At 40.5% G+C, this 27,038-nt stretch overlaps 1 pseudogene; it reads left to right on the top strand.

Annotated features, from left to right (window-relative positions):
* LOC149151840 (uncharacterized) overlaps nt 1-25,577 on the top strand; it is a 47,060-nt pseudogene extending 21,483 nt beyond the window's left edge.
* The last annotated feature ends 1,461 nt before the right edge of the window (nt 25,578-27,038 follow it).

The following is a 27,038-nucleotide window of genomic DNA, read 5'->3' on the forward strand; positions in this document are numbered from 1 at the left end:
CTCTATGCAGCCTCTCTAGCCTTTTGCATCACTCCTATAGCCTCTGCGTGGATGACACTGGCTCTTCTGGCTCTGCGCGGTCTCTGCTACCTTTGCATGGCTTCCTCTGGCTCTGAGTCTACCTCTTCTACCTTTGCACTGATCTCCTATCTCTCTATTCCATACTTGCTACCTCTTGACTGCTCTTCGGATCACTGATTCAATTTCTCAACAAACCCCACCCTAGAAATTGAACTGAATGGTCTCCCTTAGTGTGTTCCCCAATGACCCTCAAGCCTCCTCTTATACTTTCCTCATTGCCAAATCAATAATCGAGATTAAGTCCTTAATCAATGGATAAGATTAGATCTAGCTTGATCCATGTCTTTTGGACCATTCTAACATATTTTCATATTAATACACATTAATATTTTATTTTCCCTAAGTTTAGACTTAGGGTCTCCATTAAAAATATGAATTATTTTAATATCTCCTAAACTGTTTAGAATATGCCAAAATCCTTTCTGGGTATTGGAGATCTCATGTGCCCCAACCTCTCCAGCAAATTTAGTGGCTAGAGCACATCTGATGCTACCCAAAATCAACACAGGACACTATGCACGTGATTGCACTAACCCTACGCGTCTGTCGTGCAAGTATTGCACTCTGTTTGATCATGAAACAGAAGACTTTCCTACGCTGATAGAAAGGATACATGACAAAGGGGGCTACCACCCTAGATGAATTAGAAACTACAAATGATGAGGTATGAGCCATGCGAAGAGGATTCGAACGTAAATATAGTGCTCTGAAGTGGAATCACAATAGGAGATGATAAGGGGAAATAGCATGAGGACAACACATGGGTTCACAAAGCTCCGGCAAAAGAGACTGAGTTTGATTTGGAGTGTGCACCTGAAACATTCATGGAGGTGAAGAAGAGCTTCATTGAGGCCTCCACCTCAGGGATCAAGGATAAGCTTGATCAAGAGATGGACCCTTCTATGTTTACAATCTTCCTAGAGACCTGCCTGAAGCTACTGCGCAATAGCAAGGCTATGAAGGGGTTACAGGAGCTCAAAAGTAGATGTGCTGGAAACACTCCAACTGAGTTGTGCATAGTACGAAAGCTTGGTAAGCATAAAACAAGGATGGGATGGGAGATGAGACTGACCTCATAGATAGGAGACTATGAGATGGATCAGGTTATCTTGGACCTCGGGTCAAACGTGAACGTCCTACCAAAACAGACTTGGGAACGGATGGGGAGACTCATGTTGTAGTCGTCTCCAATTAAGCTAAGGATGGGGAATCAGCAGAAGATCGTCCCCATGGGGTGACTGAAAGGGGTGACTATAGATATTGAAGGCATGAGCACACTGGCTAACTTTGAAGTAATAGAAATTGTGGATGATAGCAACCCCTAACCTGCGCTCCTTGGAATTAATTGGGCTACTGACATGAATGAGGTAATCAACCTGGAGAAGCAAAAGATAATATTTGAGAAAAAATTTATTCGCGTAATAGAAACCCTAGATCCTGCTAAGGGATCGCGCTATACTGAACCAGTCCACGATTATGAGAGTGATGACGATCTCGACTGTATCTATAAGATAACAGCGCAAGACAAATATTGGGTGAATCCAATGGCGGATGGACGAATTACATGGGATCACAAGAGTTCATGTACCTCAGACTCTGATGAATAATTAGAGTGTTGGCTAAATCAGTTACATGAGGTAACTACGCTGAGCTGTAACATTATGACCCAATCACTGCACTGTGTATCATCAGAGGTAAGAAATCTACCCACTTATGATGGCCTGAATAATGTAGATATCTTTTTGGATGCATTTGAGAGGGAGGCACCAGAAAAGTAGCACTTCCAGGCATTGGATTGGGCACTGCATGCTACACCCACAAGATGGTGGGGTAGGCACAAGGGAAACTTTGATGATTGGCGTGAATGTAGGAGAATGATGAGAACATGCTTAGGGAAGCTAGAGGTATGAATTACAAACAAATATGATGGGCAGGATGATTCACGCTTGCACTTGGCCAAATGGGCTCAAGCTTATGGAGAGAAGCCCCAACCTAAATGGGTGCACTTGTTTTATTACACCTTGGATATTGTCCCGATGAATTGGTATGTAGAAACAAAACTTCACCATGGTATAGGTGAATGGGATATTCTACGTGAAGGATTCATATTGACATCCAACTTTGAAGACGGGTTTGACTGTATTGATGAGGCACTACAAGAGGTGAAAGCAACAATATTTAGGATACCGCAAGGTCCTTTAGACCTGGTTCAGCCTGAGTGGGCTACTTAGCTGAGTCATGCACTAGAATGTTATAACATAACTGTTGAAGAAGAGGATGAGGATCTATGAAAGATTAACATCCTTGAAACAGAAGGTCACCGTGAGGTTGAAGGACCACAAGTTGGGAATGTTGATATAACTGCACCACTAAAAACGACACAGGTAAACATTGGTACAGAGGCAGAGCCCAAGTTTGCAAAGATTGGTGATTACTGGGATGACGTGACGGTAGATAAGGTTGCTGAATTGCTCTGTGAATACTAGGATTTATTCCCTACCAATTTTATGGATCTAAAAGGTATAATCAGGGACATAGGTTTTATGAAGATCACGTTGAAGCCCAATGTGAAGCTGGTTAAGAAACGACCTTACCGTCTCAATCCAAAGTATAAGGAGAAGGTTCACTTAGAGCTAGACAAGATGCTCGTGGTAGGAATTATTGAGCATGTGGAAGAATTTGACTAGGTAAGCCCAATGGTGGTACAGGAGAAGAAGTAGAAGGATGAAATAAGGATATATGTGGATCTCAGAAAGTTGAATGATGCTTGCGTACATGATCCTTTCCAACTCCGTTCACTGATGAAGTGTTGGACAATGTAGGTGGCCAGGAGACATATTCCTTCACTAATGGGTTCTCGGGGTACCAATAGATCAAAATCACACCAAAGGATAGGAGAAACACAACCTTCGTGATTGAGTGGGGTTGTTTCCAGTACACTGTAATGTCGATTGGGTTGAAGAATGCACCTGCACATTTCTCGTGCATAGTCATTGTTGCGTTCAAGGAATTTATTCATAAGTTCCTCAAAGTATACTTTTATGGTTGGACTGTGTTTGGGCTGGTGAAACACCATGTCGCGATTTTACGCCTGATGTTAGATACTTGCCAAAGGTACTAGATCACGCTAAATCTAAAGAAGTGTCTATTTTGTGTTCCTTTAGGAACCCTGCTAGGTCATGTGGTTTGCAAACAGGGACTGATGGTAGATCCCATGAAGATCACAGAGATACTAAACATGGAAGCATTGTGGATTGTGAAACCACTGTGTGCTACCCTAGGACATACGGGATATTATAGAAATTTTATCAAAGGCTATGCCTAGATTACCGTACCTATGGAAAACTTGTTGAATAAGGATGTCACATTCTGCTAGAATGAGGACTGTAAGAAGATCTTGGATGTATTGAAAGAAAATATGGTCACTGCACTGATCTTAGTCTTCCCGGATTGGAAGAAAGAGTTTCATCTACATGTCGACGCATCATGCATAGTGTTGGGAGCAGTACTGACACAAGCTGGTGGAGAAGACTTGGACCATCCTGTCATGTTTTCAAGCAGAAGGTTATCCAAGGAGGAGAAGAATTATTCCATCACCCAGCGCAAAGGGTTAGCTATGGTATATGCGCTCCAGAAGTTTAGAAACTACTTGTTGGGAGGCCATTTTAAGATGTATACATACCACTCCCCACTGAAATACCTGGTCAATAAGCCTATGTTGGGGAGATAATCTACAGGTCACTGTTATTGTTCCAGGAATATGATTTTGAGGTTATTGTGAAGCCTGGACGACTAAACGCTGGACCAGACCATCTGTCGCGCATCGAAATAGGGGAAGAGCTAACTAATTTGGAGGAAGGACTTCCTGATGCGCAGCGATTTGTAGTTCACATCGTCGATAGTCATTTCGAGGATATAATACACTTCTTGACGACATGAATTGCCTCAAAGGGATACACCATCTGGGAGAAGGATTTAGTCGTGCGGGCAGAAAATTTTTCTATCATTGTTGGGCATCTGTACAAAATGGGGTCCGATGAGATATTGCGATGGTATTTACCAAAGTTTGAAAGAAGTAGCATCCTCGTAGACACTCATGGGGGCGCCGTGGGAGGACATTATGCAGGGAGAGTGACCGCATAGAATATTCTACGCGAAGGGTTATGGTGGCCTACCCTCCATCAGGATTCAAAAGCGTATTGTAAGGCATGTGATGTGTGTCAAAGGACTATCAGGCCATCACAGAGGGATGAGATGCCTCTGAATACACAGATGACATTACAACCCTTTTATAAATGGGCGATAGATTTTGTGGGACCCATCCATCCCCAAGAGAAGACAAGAGCGAGGTACATTATCACCGCGATAGAGTATTTGACCTGATGGGCAGAGGCATAACATGTGAAGGATTGCACAAGCACGACTACTACGAAGTTCCTCTTTGAGTATGTACTAACACGATTTGGGTGTTCGAATATTTTGATGAGTGATCACGGTACACACTTTCTGAATGAGATGATCAGCGTGCTAACAGGGGAATTTTAGGTATATCACTAGAAGAGCACGCCTTATCACCCAGAAGCTAATGGGACAGTGGAAGCATTCAATAAAGTGCTGGAGAATGCACTCACCAAGGTTTGCAACACTCAACGAAGTGATGGGGACCTACACATACCCGCAGTACTATGGGCCTATCAGACGACATGCAAGAAGTTGACTAGACAAACACCCTTTCATCTTTTCTATGGTGTTAAAGCAGTGATGCCCATGGAATATATTGTGCCTAGTATATGCATATCAGTACTCACGGGTATGACAGATCGCGAAGCCCTAGAAGAAAGCCTCGCACAGCTGGCTGAGCTTGAGGAAGAGAGATTTCTAGTTGGATTTCACCAACAGGTCCAAAAGCAGCGTGAAAAAGCATGGCATGATTGGCACATTAAGCTGCATACCTTTAAGGTAAATGACCTGATTTTGTTATATGACAGCAAGTTTGATAAATTTCTAGGGAAATTCAAGATGCACTGGTTAGGGTCCTATGTCATTAAGGAGATTACTGACGGAGGAGCAGTACAGCTAGTTAAAGTGAATGGAGATACCTTCCCAGGAAAGGTGAATGGCAGTCGATTGAAGCCATACACTGGCATTCCAGCCATGTGACTAGATGAAGGTAGCATAGTCTTAGCGCTCCAAGAAGCAGAATGGAGGCGCAAGACTTTAAACTACACTACCTGGGTTGGGGAGCAGCGCGATTGGATGATTGTTCGAAGCAAGTGTCATAGGGTTCGTGGTAGTGCGAAGGAATGTGCGCTAACCAGGGAGAAATCACGCAGGTCAGCCGAAAAGTGACTGTTAAAGTCACTGTTCATGATTTGATGGTAGAAATGCGGCCAAATGGAGCGGGCGTCCGGCATTTGAGACGAAATTTATGGGTCAAATCCTTGAAGATCTCCCACCAATCTGGCATTAATGAACCAAATTTGGGGGGAACAGTCAAATTTGAATTCAAAATGCCCTATATATTACAAGTAGCTATCCAGCGAAAAACACTTGGAATTTTGAGACTTGAGTTGTTGAGCTCTCAAGCACACATGAACCGAGAATCCTTTGAGGCTCTGAAAGTGACTTTAGCATTTGCAAACTTACCAGAGACATCATGAGCACTATTGGAAAGTGTTATGTCAGCACCCATAGAAACTATAAATATCGAAGAAGTAGCAGATGAGTCGGTGCCAGAAATGGAGATAGAGGTAGAAGTAGCTGCTCTAGAAGTGTCCAAATTATTAGCAGAAGTCCCTAAATCGCCGAGGACACCGAGACCAAAGCCAACCCCAACCAAGGAAATCATGAAGGATAAGAAGGGCAAGCAACCTGCAATACCAGTGCGCGCATTGCCAAGAAGAAACCCACTAAAGCTGACCGCACAAGAGAAGGGAAAAGTTATCAATTTGGAGCCGAAGGTGGAAGAAATCGAAGAAATCTCAATGCCTGATGAGGATGTGGGAGTAGAAGTGGAAGAGGTTGGAGCCTAGGGTGCTGACCCTATTACTCGATTGCCTGAGTATGTCCCTCTGCATAAGGGAAAAACCAAGGTGCCAAAAGACATCGATGAGAGCAAGACCCCCTTGTAAACCCCTCTGCTGCCAGATGAGATTGTTCTCAAAGGACCGCACTTAGCACAGGTGCTGCTACTAAAACTTGAAGACTGGGACTTAGCTGATCAAAATAACTTCCCACACCTGGTGACAGAGCAGCTGATGCACCGCATCATCGATACAAACATTGGAATGATTGCATTGGAGCTATGGAGGTGGCTCAGAAGAGTAGACAAGGCAGCGTTGCTCAACCTGCATTGGGTGTCACACTACAACCGCACCCTGGTGATAGTATTGGTAATCAAGAAGCTGCTATGCTTGGTGCATGATGGGTGGCTGTGGGTGGAGGAGCAGATACCCATCATGGACAGGTTGATCCACAGATCATGTGATTGCCTTACACATGAGAGAATCCGGCCATGATATTTGGCGGAAAATGTGGTGAACAGGCCCTCATGGAATCCATGAAAGAAAAGTTTAAATTGGTGACAAAGCCATGCAGATATGCTATATCCAGCATCAGTGACCCTGCTGTGAAAGTAGCTATGCAGATTCTAGCAGGGAAAGTGATGTGAAAGTGTCGCGCCAATGAGGTGTCGGCGCCTGTCGTCATGCTAGTAGCCTAGTGCGCTGAAGGAGTCCAGTTCAACTAGTCGAACTACCTTTGCAGTGTGTTCTTATCAAATTGTCGTGAAGTGTAGAGCTCAGTAAGACGTTCCACTATGCGTGGCTCTTACTGTCAATGGCACTGGTAGCGTGGGAGATGTCAGAGGATAGTCAATTCCCTTCAGTCATGCCATACCTACCAAAAGCAGTGAAGTACGCTTCATTGTGGGTGACCAAGGATGCAGAGCACATCAAGGATAGCAAGATCTTCTGGATCTTGATGGAGATGAACATCCACATGGCCATCAATTGCAAGCCACGATTGTCGCCTACAGTATATGCTAAACTATAGAGCTACGCAGAATTTAAAGCTGATTTTCATCATGTATCCATTAAGGTGCGGAAGGACCCTGTGTAGAAATGGTACAACTTGCCTTACTTGGCAACAGATGACACCATTGATGCAGTACTTGATCAATGAATGGCAAAGTAGCACACTACAACAAACTTGACAATGCGAGGAAGCAATTTCGCCGCACAGAGGAAGAAGGAGGAGACCAAGCTTAAGATGACATAGCCGGCCGAAAAGAGGAAAAAGGAGGCCATTGAAAAGGACCAGGTAGAGCGTGATGCCACTCAATAGATAGGGAAGAAAATAGGTGAGACAAAGTGAGTCTCTGACAAAAGCACGAGGTCACCTTCACCTGAGACAGAGGATGAGATAGACGAGGAGACAAAATAGCACGGCGGGGACCCTCAGGAGAAATCCACCCACATCAAGCATCCAAGGGAGTATGAGAAAGGAGGGTCCAGTAAGAAATCAAAGGCTACCAAGACATCACGGACCCCATCACCCTAACAGAGGGTGATTTGCATGATATTAGTGACATAGTGAGGGATGTCACCGCAGAGGCCCTGCAACAGTTTGAGCAGCAGCAGCAGATAATCTTGGGGGCTATCCGAACACGTTTAAAAGAGCTGGAGACCCATGCATCTCAGGCTGGCATGGTGTCCACCAGCCTTGCTATCGACACTTCAGAGGCTGCCGAGATGATGCATTTGAAGGCCTCTAGTGCGATAGTGCTTCTTGATGGAGCACTGACCATGGAGAACAAAGATAACAGGCCCATTGTTAGTGCCCTAAAGGGAGTACGGTTGAATCTGGCAGTGCTTCCTAGTGAAATGCTCCACCTCTTGCAAGATGGAGTGATTACAGAGCTGAGGGCCCATGAGCACCGCTCCCTCCAGGTGATCAGTGAACAGAGGATCAACAACGAGCAGATGGCACTACAGCGAGACTCTGCTATCATCGTTATGACTGTGACAACCAATCAAAACAAACGCACTATCTAGGTCATCGAGGAGGCATTCCAAATGGTCCCAGAGTTGGCCATTCCTAAGGAGGAGCTAGTCGAGGTGCACATCCGCAAGCTAGCTATGAGGGTGTGCGACACTCGCATTGACATGGCGAAGGTTCAATTGGAGTTGAACCTGTAGATCACATAGTTGCAGTTGAAGCCCCGACCTTCAACTCCGCCAGAAGTCAAGGAGTAGTGAGCGACCATTGTCACAGAAGCAGTAGCGGCGGTGGACAATACAGTAGTAGACTGCACGCAACTTTTTGAGTAGTCATTTGAGGTCCTAACAAGCTTGTAGGAGGACCCCAATGTGCATTGAATTGAGACGAAAGCACACGAACTACAGTAGAGCTATGATGAAGTCAATCGAATAACACAAACTGTCGTGCTGACACAGAGACTAGAAAAGCTACAGTAGGCCAAGTAGCAAAAAGAACAGGTGGATGTAGCGCTGCACAAGGAAGCAGTGTTGAAGGCAAGACTAAAGCCTTGGTTGGATGAGGCTTACATGGTAATAAGCTCTATTGAAGGAAAACTTGCGACTCTGCAAGCAACTTAGCAAAAGCTCCAGGCTGATAGTTCAGGAGCAGTGACTAAGCAAATGGTCGAAGACGCAAAGCAGGCAGCCGCACAGTGCACAACTCAAGTTTTGGTCATACGAGTTGAGCTAGAAGGACTTTGCGCAAAGATCTTCGCGCCTACCGAGTGACTCGAGGGCGAGTCATGATGTTTGTGTTGGGGACCTGTTGGGAACGAGATCCCCCAAGGATAGTTTTGGGGCTAAAAGTCCATGTTTTGGGTCGGTTTTTTTAATAAACTTGTAAAGACTCCACATTTTGTGGTCGCGGAGTACAAAGGTGTCATGAGTCATAAAGGGTTGTCTACCCTTATTTTTGTAAAGTAAAGTCGGTTGTAAAAGATCTACCCATGGTTCGCGGACCATGGGATTGTATAAAACGAACTAAGTAAGTAAGCTCTAGGTAGTTTAGTTAAGTCTTAGAGAGTTATAGCTTTGAATAAAGGAGTCTAAGTTTCGGGTCATAGCGTATGTAGAGGCTCTGTAGCTGAATGCGCAAAGGCCTAGGGTGGAAGTCTACAGCTGAGTGCACAAACCCTTGCAGCTGTGTGCGCAGGGTGGATAGAGTCTCTAATCACTTGAAGATATCAATAAAGAGAAGTATTATGCAAATTCTATGTCTCTGTTCCAGTTAATGCATTTTGTCGTATTGTGTATGAATATTATTTATAATGCTTATATGAAGCACGAATTTATGTAATTACGTTGATTAAGTGAATGCAAGTAATAACATCTGTTTACACGGTGCTAACTGTAATTGATTAATAAGATAATTAAGATCCTTAAGAAAACCAGGGAACCTGTGCAAAATGATGCCTTAATAGCGTGGAATTATCTGAACTGAGGGTTAGGGCTGTGCAAAGTTCAGTTGCACCCTTTCGCGAAGGTATCAAAGGGAGGAATAAGGGCTTAGGGAGCTAGAGCCCTATAACTTAACGACCTGCATGGAAGTAGGAATAGAAGGAATGAACCGACATCACAACCATCTCAGGGTGCGAAAACTTGGTTCTAGCATCCCCCCATACTGCTTCAGGTGAGACTTCGGTCCACACTCCATGGGTTGATGCCAAAAGGGCTAGTAGTATAGGGATTTGTTTGCCTAATTAACGTTGAATCTAGGTTAGGCCCCAACAATCCAACACTCACTCAGAAGGATGACATGAAAAATGAGCGACCCATATCCTTCATGAATGCAAGCCTACAAGGACCCAAACTCAACTATCCCGCCATGGAAAAACAAGCATATGTAGTGTACAAAGTGGTGAATCATTTCAGACCCTACCTCCTGAAGAACCATTACATTGTCTTTGTGCCACACCCAGCAGTTAGAGCATTGCTTATTTAGTAAGAGTTGGGTGAAAGAAGGGTGAAATGGATTGCAAGACTACAAGAGTATGATCTTGACATCAAGCGAGTTCAAACCATCAAGGGCCATGGTCTATGCAGAATAGCAACGGAAGTAGTACATGTGCAGGAGGAAGAAGAAGAGCTCGCAGGCTAGGAGAAAGAAATTGAAATGTACAATGTTGACCGAGCCTCACCCACTTCGCACAAAGAATCTTGGTATGAAAAGGTGCACCTGTACCTTGAGCATGGCACCGCACCCTCTCACTTTCCCATGTGGCAGAAGAGGGAAATCTGACTCAAAGATTTATCTTACCATCTAATGCATGGGGTTATTTACATAAAGAATCACAATTGTGTCTTTGTCAGGTGCCTGGAGGCATAGGATTCAGAAAGGGTGTTTCTTGATCTCCATGACGAACCATCCATGGGACACTTCGCGGGTAACACAACAATGCACAAGGTCATGCGGGTTGGTTTTTACTGGCCTACATTTTTCAAGGATGCACATACCTATGCCCGCGAGTGTCTGATATGTCAGAGATGCACTGGCTAAAACCAAAGGTCAGCAGCCCCACTGTAGCCTGTTTTAGTGGAAGAACCATTCCAACAGTGGGGCTTGGATATTATTGGATAGATTTTTCCACATTCAACAAAGAAGAACCACTATATTCTAACTACTACAGACTACTTCGCAAAATGGATATAAGTAGTTCCCATTGAAACAAGTGAACAACCAGGAATTCATCAGCTTCCAACAACAGAACATCATCTACGGGTTTGGCATTCCTACACCACTTGTTTTTGACAATGCAACATACTTTTCTTCGTTGAAGCTTTATGAGTTTTCATTGCAAAATGGTATTGTGTTGAAGCATTATGCTAATTATTACGTGCAGGGAATGGATGTTGTTGAGTCTACAAACAAGAACCTCCTCCGCTTGATCAAAAAGACCATTTACTCTAAATAGCGAAACTGGCACTCTGCTCTGGCGAATTCTCTCTCGGCTAGCCGAATCACACCTAAGCCTTCTCTAAATACCTCCACCTATTTCCTGGTTTACAGAAAAGAAGCCATCCTCCCGCCAAACATCTACTTTCCTGCTCTCCAGTTGTCCCAAGAATCCTAAGGCAAGTCGTGTCTATTAGTACAATGTAGGATGGACACACCGCATAAGCTGTAGGAAGAAAGGATGAAAGAAAAAGAAAAAATTACACTCCACCATAACCATATCAAGAGATGGTTCGATAAGAAGTCTGTAGGGAGCATGAGCTTCAGTGTGGGTGACTTAGTCTTAAAGTGGGACAAAGCCCATGAGGACAAATGCAAACACATGAACTTTCAATCCTTATGGATTGGTCCATTTACAGTCCATGAGAATCTTGGCCAACACATGTATTGTCTTCAATCACTCGATGGGAGGATTGACACTCTCCCCGTCAATGGCCAAGACTTAAAATGTTACTTTCAATGATCTGGGGCTGTACCCTGCCCTATGTACATAGTCGTTTTCATTCCTTTCTCTGTTGTTTTTGTTTTTTGTTCTATTTTCCTTACTGTTATGTTGTTTTTATTTTGTAAATAAGTGTTGTGCCGCACTGCGTTCTGGCTTCTAAAGGTGTATTTGGCTGAAGTTCAAAGAGTCTTGTGACACTGTAACAGTTGGCTAGTCTTGTGTCTATCTTCTTTGTGTTTGGTTGTACTTTTTGCCAATGAAGTCTTGATGAAAAATACAATCCATCTGTAAGGAGATTTTTGGTCAAACCATAAACTTGTGTCCAGCCTGGGAAACCTCATGCATGTACTTAGACTTCTTCTCTAGTGTGTTTAATCTTATCCAACTAGTAGAAATGGAGAAGGGGAAAATCTAAATGAGCAAACATGAATCAAAGGTATTTACATGATTCTCTAAGGGAACAACCTCTCCTGCTCTTAATAAGTTGAGATCCCTCTTCTACCCCAAAAATAAATATGTGCCTATGCACAGTTCTCTTTAAAAAAATAACAAAGGCAAAAGAAGAGAAAGGTTTCCTACGCAAAGAGGTGAAGCAGGAAACTCCACCGGGGTACTGTCCAGACATGCTAGCAGTGGAGTAATGCTTGTGTTCCTATGTAACTCAGCCGAGGTATTGTCCAAGCCTACTAGCAGTGGAGAAACACCAAAGATGAAAACTTATACTATAGAATATTAAGCTCGCAAGCTAAACTACCATTCCCAATTCAAAACACTTTGATTTGATTGAATCTTATGTTGTGTTCAACTAAGTTTGTACAAGGCGAACCATGTCTATCCATGGGGTAAGTGGGGAAGTCGAAGTGATATGCATGATGAATCAATACTCCCCAAAGGACCAAGGCCCTGCACCTTAAGTGCATCAAAAAAGAGAAGTTGGTAATCAACCAATGTGTCACCAAGTGTTGTAGCAGCTACGACACCCTCCAAAATTTTGGCTTGCATTCAAATTCCAAACCCTTCCTTGGTTTATATTTTGATGGTTGCAAACACTCGAGCTCATTCCTTGAGCTCTGTCAAAGTCTTTTTCACCCCTTTTCTTGCCCAATCAACTGTCATCTATTGCATGTTGATTTCTTTGTCATGCTTGTGACCTTGTTCTGGTGATTTTGAAGGTTTTCCTTTGTGTGTTTGAGTTGTCTTAGCTCTATGAACATCTATCACACACACACACATAAAGTTGTAATCACTATCGCACAAGTTGTTATCACAAAACATTTATCATCTAGCCTTAATTTACTAGATGGATCGAAGTACACCATGTAAGGCCAATTTTACCATAGTAAAATTGCTTTCACTGTGAGAAATTACTTAATAAACCACACTTGTTAAGAAATTTATAATTAAACCCATGAAGAATAATTAAATAAATCACTATTTGTTTAATTATCTTCTAGGAATAATTAATTAAACCATTGTTTAATTATTATTCCTTGTCATATTTGACATAGTTATGAAAAATAAACAGATAAATTATTAATTATCTTATTTTTCTCTAGGAATAATTAATTAATTATTATTCCTTGTCAAGTTTGTCTAAATCCCTTAGGAATAATTAAATAAATAATTACTTGTTTATTATTCCTTAACCATATTTCTTGAGATGATAAATAAATCATTTATTTATTTATTATTTCTAAATAAAAGTTTAAATACTTTTTCCTTCCTAACCAAATATAATAAAATATCCCAAGTGGTTATTTCTAGATTGGGGTTAATAATATTTTATTATTTCTCATTATTCGAGGATAACCTAATATTTTGTTATAAATAGAAGAGTTTTCCATTCATTAATCACTTTCAATTATTTTCATTATTGCACTCACTGTTGCAGCTCTTATTATTATCACTATCGCTCACTGTTTTCTTTTCCATTTGAGTTCCCATGAAGATCAAACATTTTATTTGCTAGGTTTTATACATTATAGAGGAGAGAGACTCTACAAAAGCTGAAGACATTTGAGGATAGCCAAGAACCTATCCCATAGAGGGGGACTGGTAACACTTATTTGTTCCCTTCACAAGTGTTGTTTAGTAAAATATATTCTTTATATAATGGTTTCCATTGGATTATTGGAGTTACCCGCATTTAATACTATTTCATTTGGTTGTTTAACTATGATTGTGGAATAGATCACGCCTTTGGCAGGTTTTGTTTCTATCATCTATTGTAGATCTACAATGTTTAGTAGCCATTTATATTGTTAATATTGTTTGTCATCCACAGTCTTAGGTGATTTCTTTTCATACACATATGAGAAGAAAACAATATAACAAAATTGACAAGTCCACTAGATTTTCACTTCTGACCCAGAAACCTGGGTGACCTTCAGTTTTCAGCTTAGAGTTTCTTCTTTTTCAGTCTCTTAATGTGTTTTACTAGCATTCTAAACCTAGATTAGTCAAAATTCTAACTTCCATAAGTTTTCTAGTCTTTTCCATAGGCACAAGAACCATCGATGGAAAAGACGAAAAAATTTTCCAAGACTTGCCGACCGGGAATCAAGGAGAAAAAATCAGATTTTTCTCCCCCAAAAGTACTATATGGAAGTTCAGAGTGCACCTTCTGGCCCAAAAAGTGCGATCTCCCAGGAATCAGGTCAGTACCTACGATTTTTAGGGTTTCTAGGATTTTTTCATATCTGTTTCTAGGTTTTGCCAAGAGCTGTCTGTTGGGTTGGTTGACCACTGTCCTATCCCGCTTAGGCCTTGATATACTATATTTTTCTCGTCGAAGTGGAATTTAGCCCCTTAGGGCTTCTAGTATGCTTCCACCTTTATAGGAGGAGTTTAGTTGAGTAAGAAGTCTGAGTTTTTGCAGCGCTTTCAACCATATTTTCCATATATGTACCTTCCTATTTCAGATCTTCAAAGATAGGTTGTTTCCATCCAAAGTTTCATTTTAAACCTTGTTTTGTCATTCACCTTAGGGTACCACTGTTTTCCCTAGGTTTCACACCCATCTCCCTATCTTTTTACAGCGATTTCCCCCCTGGTTCTTTGATATTTCTAAACCACTTTCTAGTATCATATTGTCATTTGATCCCAGTCACATCAATGCTTCAATCTCTTGGCCTTTTTAGTGTGTTTTAAGTTGATATTTCCACCAACCAGCACAATGTTTGCAAACCCAGTTTGGGTGGGGTTTAGTTAGTTGATTTTTTGTTCATATTTTGTTTTTAATCTCAGTTTATTTCAACAATCTTTTTTCTTTTCTCAGACATGATCTGGGCTTGATTAATAATCACACTTGAACACACAAGCACACCTTAAGCGAAGGGCGCTTGGTTTACACCACCAAGCCAAGACTTAAATTAATTCATTTATCTCCACAGTCAGAGACAAAAACATCTTTTGATCTCCCTTCACCATTTTTGTGTCACTTGTGCCTTACCACCAAGGCATTTGTTACAAGACTCTTAGGCCTTCATCCCTAGTTTCTGCTTGGGTGTATTACTCCTCACCATAGGGTTTGAGTTACCCCTCCCCCGAGTCCCCATACCAGCTCTTCTTCTGGTTCATCTGAATCCAGGCCTCCTTCATCGCATACTGTCACCATGTCTAGACACACTGTTGGTGCAGGAACCTAACTTGGTGTGGGATCTGGTTCTACACCGGTAGTCACATCTAGTAGAACCATTCCAGCAGCTCCTCTAGTACCTTTCATGGCTGGGTTAAGTCTCCCAGATTTTAGCTAGTTGATAAATGACCCTATACATCACAATGCTAGTTGGCCAACTATGCTGAATAAGCTCCCTTCTGACATCCCAATGTTTGAGGGTAATTTTGGAGAGAATCCCACCAATCACATCCACTCATTCCATATGTGGTGTTCATCCAATTCCATTACCGATGACTCCATTCGTTTTCGATTTTTCCAACGCACGCTCACTAGAGATGTTGCAAAGTGGTATGTAGACTAGAAAGTTGCCTCTCATTCCATTTTCGTGATGCTAGATAAAGTATTCCTCTCATATTTTAAGTTACCTCTCCAATACGACACTGGTACAGAGCTCTTGATAGCATTTTGTCTGTCCTCTGCCACTAATCTTTCCGATCATTTTCAGGAATGGTGTAGAAGAATGAGCACATGCCATTCCCCACCCTTCGAAGACTGTGACTACTTTGATTGGTTTCTTAGGAGTCTTTTATTGCCCATTGCCAAAGATGTCATGTCTCACTTTCTTTAAACAGAGGAAGAAGCTCTCCAAACCACTCTGAGATATGACTTTATTTCTGCACAAACCGGTTATGTCTATACCATCATTCTAGACATCCCCCATCCTGGGGGTGCTAATGCACCCAGGGCATCTCACACCACCAACAGTATCATTGGAGCCTGTTGAGCCTCAAACCTGCACCTTCCTATACACCCTCTCAGCATTCTTTTTACACTTATTTCATCCACCAAGCTGTTAAATCATTGTATTATAGTCTAAAAAGAGCTTCTGACATGGTTTTCTAACTATGCTTATGACTGTTGTTTGGTTTAGATTTTTGTTCAGGCAGCTGCGGAAACTTGTCAGTTTCCGCAGCAAGCACAGGTTTCCATAGCTAGCACTGGTTTCCGCAACCATTTTGTTAAAGGCTATGCTACAGGTGTCCTATGAAGAAACGAGCCACATGGGCAAGCTACAAGTGACGTGTACATGAAATGTGTCCCTTCAGATCAGCCAAATCATCCATAAAAGGTCATGGTCAACAAAGGTCAAAGGCAAAGCCAACCAAGGAATTTAACGATGGCACGTCTCTGTTTTGAGCACGTGAAGGTTTACGTGGCACAGTCCTCAGCTCATGGAGATATCGGCACACCTGGAGATCAACCCCGTAACCTGAATCCAGCAGCTACCACTCTGAAGATTTAATGGACATAATGACCATTACGCTAGATCTCGGGCTGAGGAGATCTACGTGTCTCTGGCAATGCAGTTAATAGCATAGGATTTAGGAGTTAGTTACAGCACTTTTCATTATAAATAGCGCGTTGATAAACGCTGTAGAGAAGATTTTGGAGATGTAATTTTTGAACTGTTGTTATTATCACCCCACTGCACTCTGTTTTACGTATTCTGCTGTTGCTTTAATACATGAGAAGACTACTTTCCTGAGCTCATTTTTGTGACTGTTCGTTGACTGGCTGAGGTGGCAGAGGGCCCCTGCGCACTAAAGCCCTATATAGTTCTCATTTAATTTTCTTATATCTCTGCTTTCATAATTGTTAGCTTGTTTATAACATGTTGTTTTGATGTTTTTAATTCACTGTTGTTTACATTTTCATTTATGTTTTCTTATAGCTGTCAGCTGATCAATGCTTTTCTACAGGTTTTCTTAGGCAGCCCGGGCAAATTTTCATCTTTTTGATAACTACCGACATATGAGATCATCTTGTCCTTCCTGCTAATTTTCATTTTCTGAAGTTTAATTCCAACACTGTCATTTTTCAAATTGTGTTTTGCTTATTTATTTTTCTGCTACTTAGACATCATACTACTCATTTGTTTATGGTTTCTTTCTATAGTCAAGTGACTCTATTAGTAAGGAATCAGAATATTACTTATTGTAGTGTGATTTAGTTTGCTTTCTTGCAATTTAGATATCATATTGCTTAACTTGTTCATGATTGCTTCCCATAAGGTAGATTGAGCTGAAGGGTAAAGGATCAGAAGAGTTGAAGTAGTGTGAATTAGTTGATTTTGCTTTCAGTCTTTGAGTTGCTTTAAGTTTAGTTTTTACTTTCTTTTTCATACAGCAGTAAGGATACTAGGCCATTGTCATTAGTTCATTGTTTGATACATTAACTTCCTCTTAAGAATTGATTTCATTACAGTTATTTTAGAGCTTTCTTTTCGAACACTTTTAAGTTTGGAAAATCACTGTAGAAATCACCATTACCATCCATACTTAACTTTCATTTTCTCCATCACACACTAGGGAATCCATAAAAGATAAATCCAAAAACAAACTAAAAAAAACTCAAACACGACAAAAGGCTAAGAAAATGGTTATCTTGTACATATAGTACACTTCACTTCGTCAGTTTACGAATCCCAGATTGACATTTTAATCAGCAATTTAGAACACACTAAATTGACCAAACATTTTGGCGCCGTTGCCGGGGAAGTGAAATTAGGTAGCCAATTTCTTAAAAAAAAAAACAAGAAAATTTCAAGGAAGGAAAATTGATAACCTCTCAAAGTATGCTCTCCTCTTGCACTTAGTGTGATCTGGAGGATCATAAAAGAGAAAGTTATTGGTTTAATAGTTTCTTGAGTATGCTCTCTTCTTGCACCTAGAGTGACCTGGAAGATCAGAAAGAGAATTATTAGCCCGACTTGAAGAAAAAAAAAATGACATGCATAGAGCAAGAGATTCTAGGGGAAGGTTTTTAGCTAGAGCCAAGAGTTCGATTTTTACAACTCCTTCTACCTCAAGGAATAGACAAGAGACACCTCCATCATCTCCAACCTACACTCCTAGCCCTGGGATTCCTGGAATTCAAGAGACAGTAGTTGAGTTAGGAGACTCTTCCTCACCATCCATCGAATCTGAATTAGGAAAAGATCCTTTCTTTTCTTCTACAGGGAGACACATTGTAATTGAAGAAGTAGAATCATCTGAGGAAGAAGAGGGAGAAATTCCTCCTCATTCGCTATTAGTAGAGGAACCAGAGGACTCTGAAATCTCTGAGAAAACTACCATGACAGAAGAGGGAGTTAACGGATTTGGTAGAGGTAAAGGTAGAGGAGGGGGAGGAGGAAATAATGGAGGAGGTAGAGGTAATAATGGGGGAAATAGGGATGGAGATAACTCATTTGGATTTCCTATAGTCGATGAGGATTCTCGAGCAACAATGAAAAATATTTCACCATCTGTCCTCCCAAACTTTCATGGGTTAAGAAATGAAGATCCTGAAACATTTCTATTTGAGTTTGAGGTTGTGTGTCGAACCTATGATTATCTGGAAGACTCTCAAAAACTCAAACTGTTTCCTTCAACATTGAAAGGAGCTGCTTTGAAATGGTTCATGGGATTACTCACACAATCCATTAGGACTTGGAGTGATATGAAACAAACATTTCTGGATAGATACATGGATTATTGTATGCCTACCAACCACAAGGATGAAGTATTTAAAATGGTACAAAGAGAAGATGAAAACTTGGAGAATTTACTTGAAAGATTTCAATACAATCTGAAAAGAGCAAAAATGAGTAACTTAGATGAGGAGACCTTGAAAGCCCTTCTATTAAAAGCCATTAGAGATGAATGGATAGATATTTTGAACATGATGGGAAAAGGAGACATATCTCAACTTCCACTTCATGACATAGCAGAACTGTGTGTCCATCTCTCAAGAGGAAAATCTAAAACTGGAAAAGGGCCTAGAGATCCTTCTCTCATTAGAGCAAACAAACCTGCAACTGGATTAGTAAGTAGGGCTGAGATTGGAAATATGCTTGATGAATTCAAAACTGATATCTTAGGGAGTCTTAGTGAGCAACTAGACACTCTTAAGATCCACAATAAGCAGAAAGTAGAAGCTGAAGCTTTAGCCATCTTTTTCCCAAAATGTAGAAAAAAACATGCTCTCAGGGAATGTCCCTTGGATGCAAAAGTTGTAGAAACATGTGCGATTTGTTCAGAGAATCATGAGACCAAGGATTGTCCTTCAATTCCTGGGCTCAAAGCTATCTTTCAAGAAGATCCAAATACAATTGAGTCTCTCTGTTTTGTTGCAAGGAGACCTTGGCAGGGGCAACAAAATCAAGGGTTTAACAACTCTATGAACTTTCAACCCCCACCAAATTGGAATCCTTGGCAACAACCTTGGTCCCAACCTCAAAATCCTTTTCAATCATGGGTACAAGGTATGCAAAATCCTTATGGGAGATTTGCTCAATTTTATCAATATCCTCCATCTTTTCAAAACCAACAAGCTCCACAACTTCCAAATCAAAACCCACAACTATCATTGCCATTTCAACAACAACAACCCTCTCAACAAAACCCAAATTTTCAACTCTTGCTTCCATTCCAACAGAATTCAAATCAACTTCCTTCTCAGCCATTGCCAAACCCCAATAATAAAAACCCTCAAAATGCTTACATGGTAGAAGGTCAACAATTTCCTGCCTATATGATTGTTCCTCTCAATGATGTACAACTCAGATCTATTAGAGTTCTAGATAAACCTTCTATAGATGCCCAAAATCAAAGCATTTCTGAGGAAGAATCTCTTGAAGCCAATAAGGGTTCTGAAGCATCTCTTCAAAACCCAAACACTCAGAAAGAAAAAGAAAAAGAGCTAACCCCCACAACTCCTATAGTTGAGCAACCTGCATCTTCATCCACACCTCCTTTTCCTGAAAGATTACAAATTGACAAAGGGGTGGAAAAACAAATCTTGTTGCCTGACTATGATTTTCTAGATGAATTGAAGAATGTCTGTATCAAGATTCCCTTGTTACAAGCCATTAGAGAGATTCCTATTCTAGCAAAAACAATAAAGGAGTTGAGTCTTAAAAGACCAGGAAGGAAACCTAGAGACACATGAAGAATCCACCTGGTAGGGAAAATTGCAGACATCATGATGGGAAAAATTACTATGCAGAAGTATGTAGATCCCGGTAGTCCAATTGTCAAAACACATATCAATGGGTTAGAAATTCCAAATACTTTGATTGATTTAGGGGCTGCTATCAACATTATGAGTAGACAGACTATGGAATAACTGAAACTTCCTAATCTTCTCTTTACACCTACTTTACTGCAACTTGCAGATCGATCAATTATTAAATCAGATGGTGTATTAGAAGACATTTCAGTCTCCTTAGACTCTTGGGAATATCCAGTAGATTTTATGATTTTAACCCCCAAGAGTAATTTAGGTGGACACCCTCTCATCTTAGGAAGACCTTGGCTAGCCACGGCCGATGCTTTCATCAGTTGTAGGTCTGGGGATATGTATATTTCTGATGGTAATTCGACAAAGAAATTCAATCTGTACCCTCCAGCAAAAGAAATTACAGAAATAGGAGATAATGAGTGGATTGATGATGAAGATACTATACAACCTGTCTTTACCATTTCTGAAGTTAGTGAAGATAGTCAAATTCTGAACACATTAGAAAATTTTGAAACATCTTCAGAATATGACCACACACAATTTCAGTTAGATTCCGACATTGAGTATTTATCATCTAGACAAATGTCTCTTTTCTCTATGGAAGAGTTTGGTAGTTCTGCCATTGAGATCTTTCCAGGAAAAACATTGAATATCAACAAAAATTTGGAAAGATCACAACAGGAAGAACTAACCAAAATCTTGCAAAAACGTTCTACTGCATTTGCATGGGAATATACTGATATGAAAGGTATTGACCCTAAGACTTGCATTCATCACATCTACATTGAGGAAAACAATAGACCAATCAGAAAACCTCAGAGAAGGATGCATCCAAACCTTAGGGAGATAGTGAAAGAAGAGCTCCAAAAGTTACTTAATGTAAACTTCATTTATCCAATTTCAGATAGCCGATGGGTTTCTCCTTTGGTTATAGTACCTAAAAAGAATGGTAAATGGAGGGTATGCATTGATTACAAGGAATTGAACAAAGAAACTTTGAAGGATCACTTTCCTTTACCCTTTATCGATCAGGTATTAGATACTTTAGCAGGCAAAAAGTATTTTTCATTTTTGGATGGTTTTAGTGGTTACAATCAGATTCAGGTAGCACTTGAAGATCAGGACAATACCACATTTACCTGTCCATGGGAAACTTTTGCTTACCGAGTACTTCCTTTTGGATTATGTAATGCACCCGCAACATTTCAAAGGGCAGTACTAGGAATCTTTTCCGATCTAATCCATGATTGTGTAGAGGTTTATATGGATGATTTTACAGTTTATGGTAATTCGTTTGAAGAGGCATTAGAGAATTTGGAAAAAGTCCTTATAAGATGTAAAGAAACAAACCTATTATTAAGTCATGAAAAATGCTTTATGATGTTTACTGAAGGGATTGTTTTAGGACATCATATTTCAGGAGATGGGATTAAAGTTGATAGATCAAAAGATGAAGTCATCTCCAAGTTGCCTATTCCACATTGTCAAAAAGATGTTAAAAGTTTTCGTGGATTTACTGGATACTATAGAAGATTTATTGAAAACTTCACCAAAATAGCATCTCCACTCTTCAAATTACTTACAAAAGACTGTGAATTCAAATGGGATCCTGATTGTCAATCTGCATTTGAAACTTTGAAAACAAGAATATTTGAAGCACCCATTTTGAGAGGTCCGAATTGGAAACTTCCTTTCCATATTTCCACAGATGCTTCAGATATAGCTCTAGGAGCTGTGTTGGGACAAAAGGATTTAGTTCCTTATGCCATTTACTACACCAGTAAAAATTTGACTCCCACTGAGTTAAACTATACTGTGACTGAGAAAGAGTTCGTAGCTGTTGTTCATGCAATCAATAAGTTTAGACACTATATAACTGGCTATGAAACTTTTGTCCATACTAATCATTCTGCAATTAGATATCTCATGAATAAACCTGTTACTAACGGCAGAGTTACAAGATGGCTCTTACTTTTACAAGAATTCAATATTACTGTGTTGGATAGACCAGCGAAACAAAATACAGTAGCTGATTTCTTGTCTAGAATCCAAAATACTAACGAAGATTATCCTGTAGAGGATAAGTTTCCAGATGAATATTTATTGCAGTAACTACTAAGACTCCTTGGTATGCAGATATTGCTAGCTATTTGGTTACAGGGGAGCTACCTCCACATCTATTTCCTGGTGAAAAAAGAAAAATTATTCAGGAGAGTTCAAGTTATTCATGGATTTCTAATGAATTGTTTAAAACAGGGCTAGATTGTGTGATCAGAAGATGTGTTCGGGAAGATGAAATGCCTAACATCCTCAAGGCATGTCATGATGAACTATGCGGTGGACACTTTTCTGACAAAAGGACGGCCTATAAAATCCTTTCTTTAGGATATTATTGGCCTTCCCTTTTCAAAGATGCAAAACAATATGTCAGAAGGTGTGACAGCTGCCAAAGAGTTTGGAGACCGACTCTTTCAAATGAAATGCCATTACAGCCACAGGTACTCATCGAACCCTTTGAAAAATGGGCTTTAGATTTCATTAGACCCATTAATCCACCATCTAGAAAAAAGAAGTATATATTGGTATGCACTGATTATGTCACTAAATGGGTAGAAGCCAAAGCATTGCCTTCTGCCACTGAAAATTCAGCTGTTCAATTTCCTTTTGAGGATATTTTTACTCGTTTTGGTGTCCCAAGAGAAATTGTGACAGATCAGGGAAGTCAATTTACATCTAACTTGATGGAGAAGCTGATGGAAGAATACAAAATCAAGCATAGAAAATCTACTCCTTACCATCCGCAAGCAAATGGCCAAGTGGATACTACAAACAAATTTCTTGAGAACATCATCACCAAAATTGTTCATCTACACAAAAGAGATTGGGCAGAAAGGCTTCCTGAAGACTTATGGGCCTACAGAACTACATGGAGGAACACAACTGGACATTCTCCCTGTTATCACTGACAAAATTTCAATGCCAAATGTCTTACATTTGTTTGATGGTAAAGCACATAAATCCTTTTCAGCAGTTTCGCAGCGCAACATGCTTTAAGTGATTTCGTAGCGCATAATTCATATTTTGCACCGGCTACGCTACGAAATCGGGGATTTGTCCTAATCCATAGCAGACCTTACCCAGCTGTCATGTTTATCAAAATCCATTTGGTTTGCATCAACAGTTGTCAGCTTATAAGGTTTTTAGTACCCCAAACGCAGGTAAAAATGGTAGAGTTGAATCTAAAAAGAAGACACAGAGAGCCTTGAGGAGAAAGCCCCTGATATGCTCACTGCGTGGAAAGAATCCTTTCTCAAAGCCTTTAAAGTTATGGGGTCTTTCACAGCTTGACAAGTTACAGCGATATTTTCCATTCCTAAGAAAAGTGCTGGGAACGACATTTGCAAGACAAATCATCACTGGCTACCTTCCTAGTGTTATTCTCCAGTTATTTCTTTATGTTATTCCACCCATAATGATGCTGTTTTCAGCCATCCAAGGTTCAGTGTCATATGGTGGAAAGCAAAAGAGTGCATGTGCCAAAATGCTTTACTTCACAGTTTGGAATGTGTTTTTTGTGAATGTTTTGTCTGGAACGGGCATCAACCAACTCAATAACATCATTTCGAGCCCAAAAGACTTACCCAGGCAGTTTGCAAAAGCAGTTCCTAGACAGGCTATTTTCTTCGTCACTTACATTTTGACATCAGGATGGGCAAGTGTATCATCAGAACTTATACAAATATTCTTTCTGATTTGGAATGTCTATAAACGTTGTTTGAAAGAGCGACAAGAGTGGCAATTGTGCAAACCCTGTGCCATCATTTCCTTACCATCAAAAAATGCCTAGAGTGCTCCTTTTTGGGTTTCTCGGTTTCACTTGCTCTGTGGTAGCACCTTTAATTCTAACATTAGGGCGGTGCCGACGTTACACCAATTCAGAAGCGTGTCATATATGGGAGCGCTGTAGAAACAACAAATTAGAAGGGTTGAAGTTTCTTGTGAACAGCTGGTGGAATGATATGAGGCCCAGGTGTATTCGTCTCTGCCCTTAGCTGTACAGCATGTGGTATCATCCTGGGTAGCAAGGCAAACCCCAAAGGTGAAGGCGTTTCTAGCGGTAGTAAGTGACATCACAGCTCTTGTCGCTCTCAGATTCGTGGTCCAAATCTACCTCGAGCATGAGGGTGACTTGGAACTCGTTGCCAAGAGCATTGAATCCTCAGATCTTGACTTCTCAAGATACGGCGTTACCTTTTTTTTGAGGTGGTCTTCATTGGAGGTCGCACACAACCGGGTACCATAAAACCTGAAGAAGGGGATCGGCATCCTTATGCTGTTTTGAATTGTGAACCTGCAAGGCAGAATATCTTGCCATCTGTTCTGTATATACAGAAGATACTTCGCAGGAGGTCTTTCCTCATCAAGAATCTTGAAAATGCTATGCGAAGGTTTTTACAGTCCCTTGAGCTTTTTGAGGACAATGAAAGGAAAAAACTTGCAATTTTTACTTCACTCACATTCTCTCAGAAATTATCTGGGCTTCCACCAGAAACCGTGTTTCAACCTCTTCCCAAAGACAACCTTGTTTCGAAGGGAATTGTACTTTCATTCATCACAGATTTTTTCAAGGAGTATCTGGTTGACAACAATCTTGATGATCTCATAGCATTGCTGAAGCGAGGGAAGATAGAAGATAATCTTCTTGATTTGTTCCCAATACAGAAACGCACCACTGAAGCTTTTGCAGAACACTTTAGTAAGGAGGGTTTGGGCGCTCTTGTCGAATATAATGAAAAGAAAATGTTTGATGTGAAATTAAAGGACATGAAGAGTTCATTAACAACTTTGATTGCAGAGAATGCTGATATTTCAGAAGTCATTGAAACTGTAAAGCAGCGCCATAAAGAGTCAAAGTTACCTGATATTGAAGTAGTGCGTATCTTATGGGATGCTATTATGGATGCTGTACAGTGGTCTGGCAAAAACCAGCAACAAAATTCAAATTTGGCGTTGCGCCAAGTTAAGACATGGGCAAAACTCCTTGACAGTTTCTGTACAACTGCAAAACTACAGTTGGAGATTATGTACAAGATTCAAATTCAATGTTATGAGGATGCTAAACTCATGAAACTGTTCCCTGAAATTGTGAGGTCTCTCTATGATGAGGAAGTTCTTGCTGAAGATACTATTCTGATGTGGTTTGCACCGATGATCTGCTATTTCTTTTACAAAAATATATCTTTTGGGCTTACACTCTTCAATTTTGAAGCATATACAAGTTCCTCTGGACAGCCCATATATGATGATTGGTATATGCTGCTTTTCAATATTATTTTGACATCACTGCCAGTCATATCTTTGGGGGTTTTTGAGTAAGAGGTTTCATCTGAAGTATGTTTGCAGTTCCCTGTTCTCTATCAGCAGGGCCCAAGGAATATATTTTTAAACTGGTACCGTGTACTTGGATGGTTGGCAAACCATGAGATTATTTATGATATTTGTCAACAACCACTTCAGTTGCCTCTGCCAAATGTTTCAAGTACAGTTCAGGAATTTCAGAAAGTGGAGGACTATTTATCTATGGTGGAACAGTAACCTTCTGAGATAATGCAGGATGCAGTGATTCCATCCATGAGTGCATTGGTAAAGCCAGAGTTTCTAAGGCACCAAGACAAAGATGTCAGGCTCATTGTTGTTACTTGCATTAGTGAGAATCACACTGAAAACGTATCTGCTTCAATGCAAACAATTAGGAGTTTGGTTTGAATGAAAGAAAGACTGTGTTTTTGAAATTACACAGCAGTTTCGTAGCGCGCTACGAAACTGCTGAAGGTGTGGATTTTAACGCAGAACAAGCTAGTTTTCATTTTGAGCGGAAATTTTGGAAAGAGAACGACAAAAGATCATGCAAGTTATCAGGTAGAGCTACAACAGCCGTTCAGATCAAGACAGGTGTACCTTGAAAAGGATGGAATACTTTATCCAAAGTTGAATGTCTGTTATAAAGTCACTTTATCACCGTTAAAGGGGTAAATGCATGGTATACAAAGAACTGTTGCCCGCATACATATCTATTAATGCAGCCTCCAACACATCAGGAACGTGGCAGCGTTCCATATTTCAAGTCATTAAAAGCTAGAAGACAGGCTGCTATGCATTTGAGAAAGTTAAGGAATTAGGGCCGAGAAGCAAGGGACATCTCCAGCATGATTGAGCAGTTAAAGGAGTTGGCATACAAGGTCGATATGGAGTACTAAAGACATCCAGCTCAGCCATATCAAAAAGGACCAGGTGTCAAAGAACAAAGAGAAGTCATTATGCGTGGAAGATAGAGTTAGAGTTATAGTTAGTTTAGGACTCTTAAACACTACAGTTAGTTCCTTATTGTATTTATGAGTCAGTTCAATAGCAAATAGGTGTCATTAGTGGCAGTCATCGAGCTCCCCTCATGCTGGAGGAGGAAGCTCGAAGTAGTTAGAATTATGTTTCTATATATAGCTGAAACATCTATGTAATGAGGGTTGGATATTTGATAAAAGAGAGTATTGTTTTGGCTTGTGTAAAAACTCAGTTTCAGTAATATAATTTGCTGCTTTTCTTCTCAGGATTCATACAGTATTTCTATGTTCAAGATGTGTGGTTTTACTTTGTCCTTGATGTTTTTACAGTTGTATAAATACACAATCACTCAGAATTCACTTATGCTGCTCTGATTTCCTGTGTGTATTTGTAAACTGTGGTTTTCTATGAGTTGTGTTTTGAGCATCTAAATGCCACATGCCCTGACTTATATGTAAAAGCAGTGTCATTGTTTACTGAAGTATGATTGACTCCATA

The sequence above is a fragment of the Pinus tabuliformis genome, chromosome 9, assembly GCF_031772625.1.
Source record: "Pinus tabuliformis cultivar Carrire ecotype Pingquan chromosome 9, CPIR1, whole genome shotgun sequence".
Taxonomy (NCBI): domain Eukaryota; kingdom Viridiplantae; phylum Streptophyta; class Pinopsida; order Pinales; family Pinaceae; genus Pinus; species Pinus tabuliformis.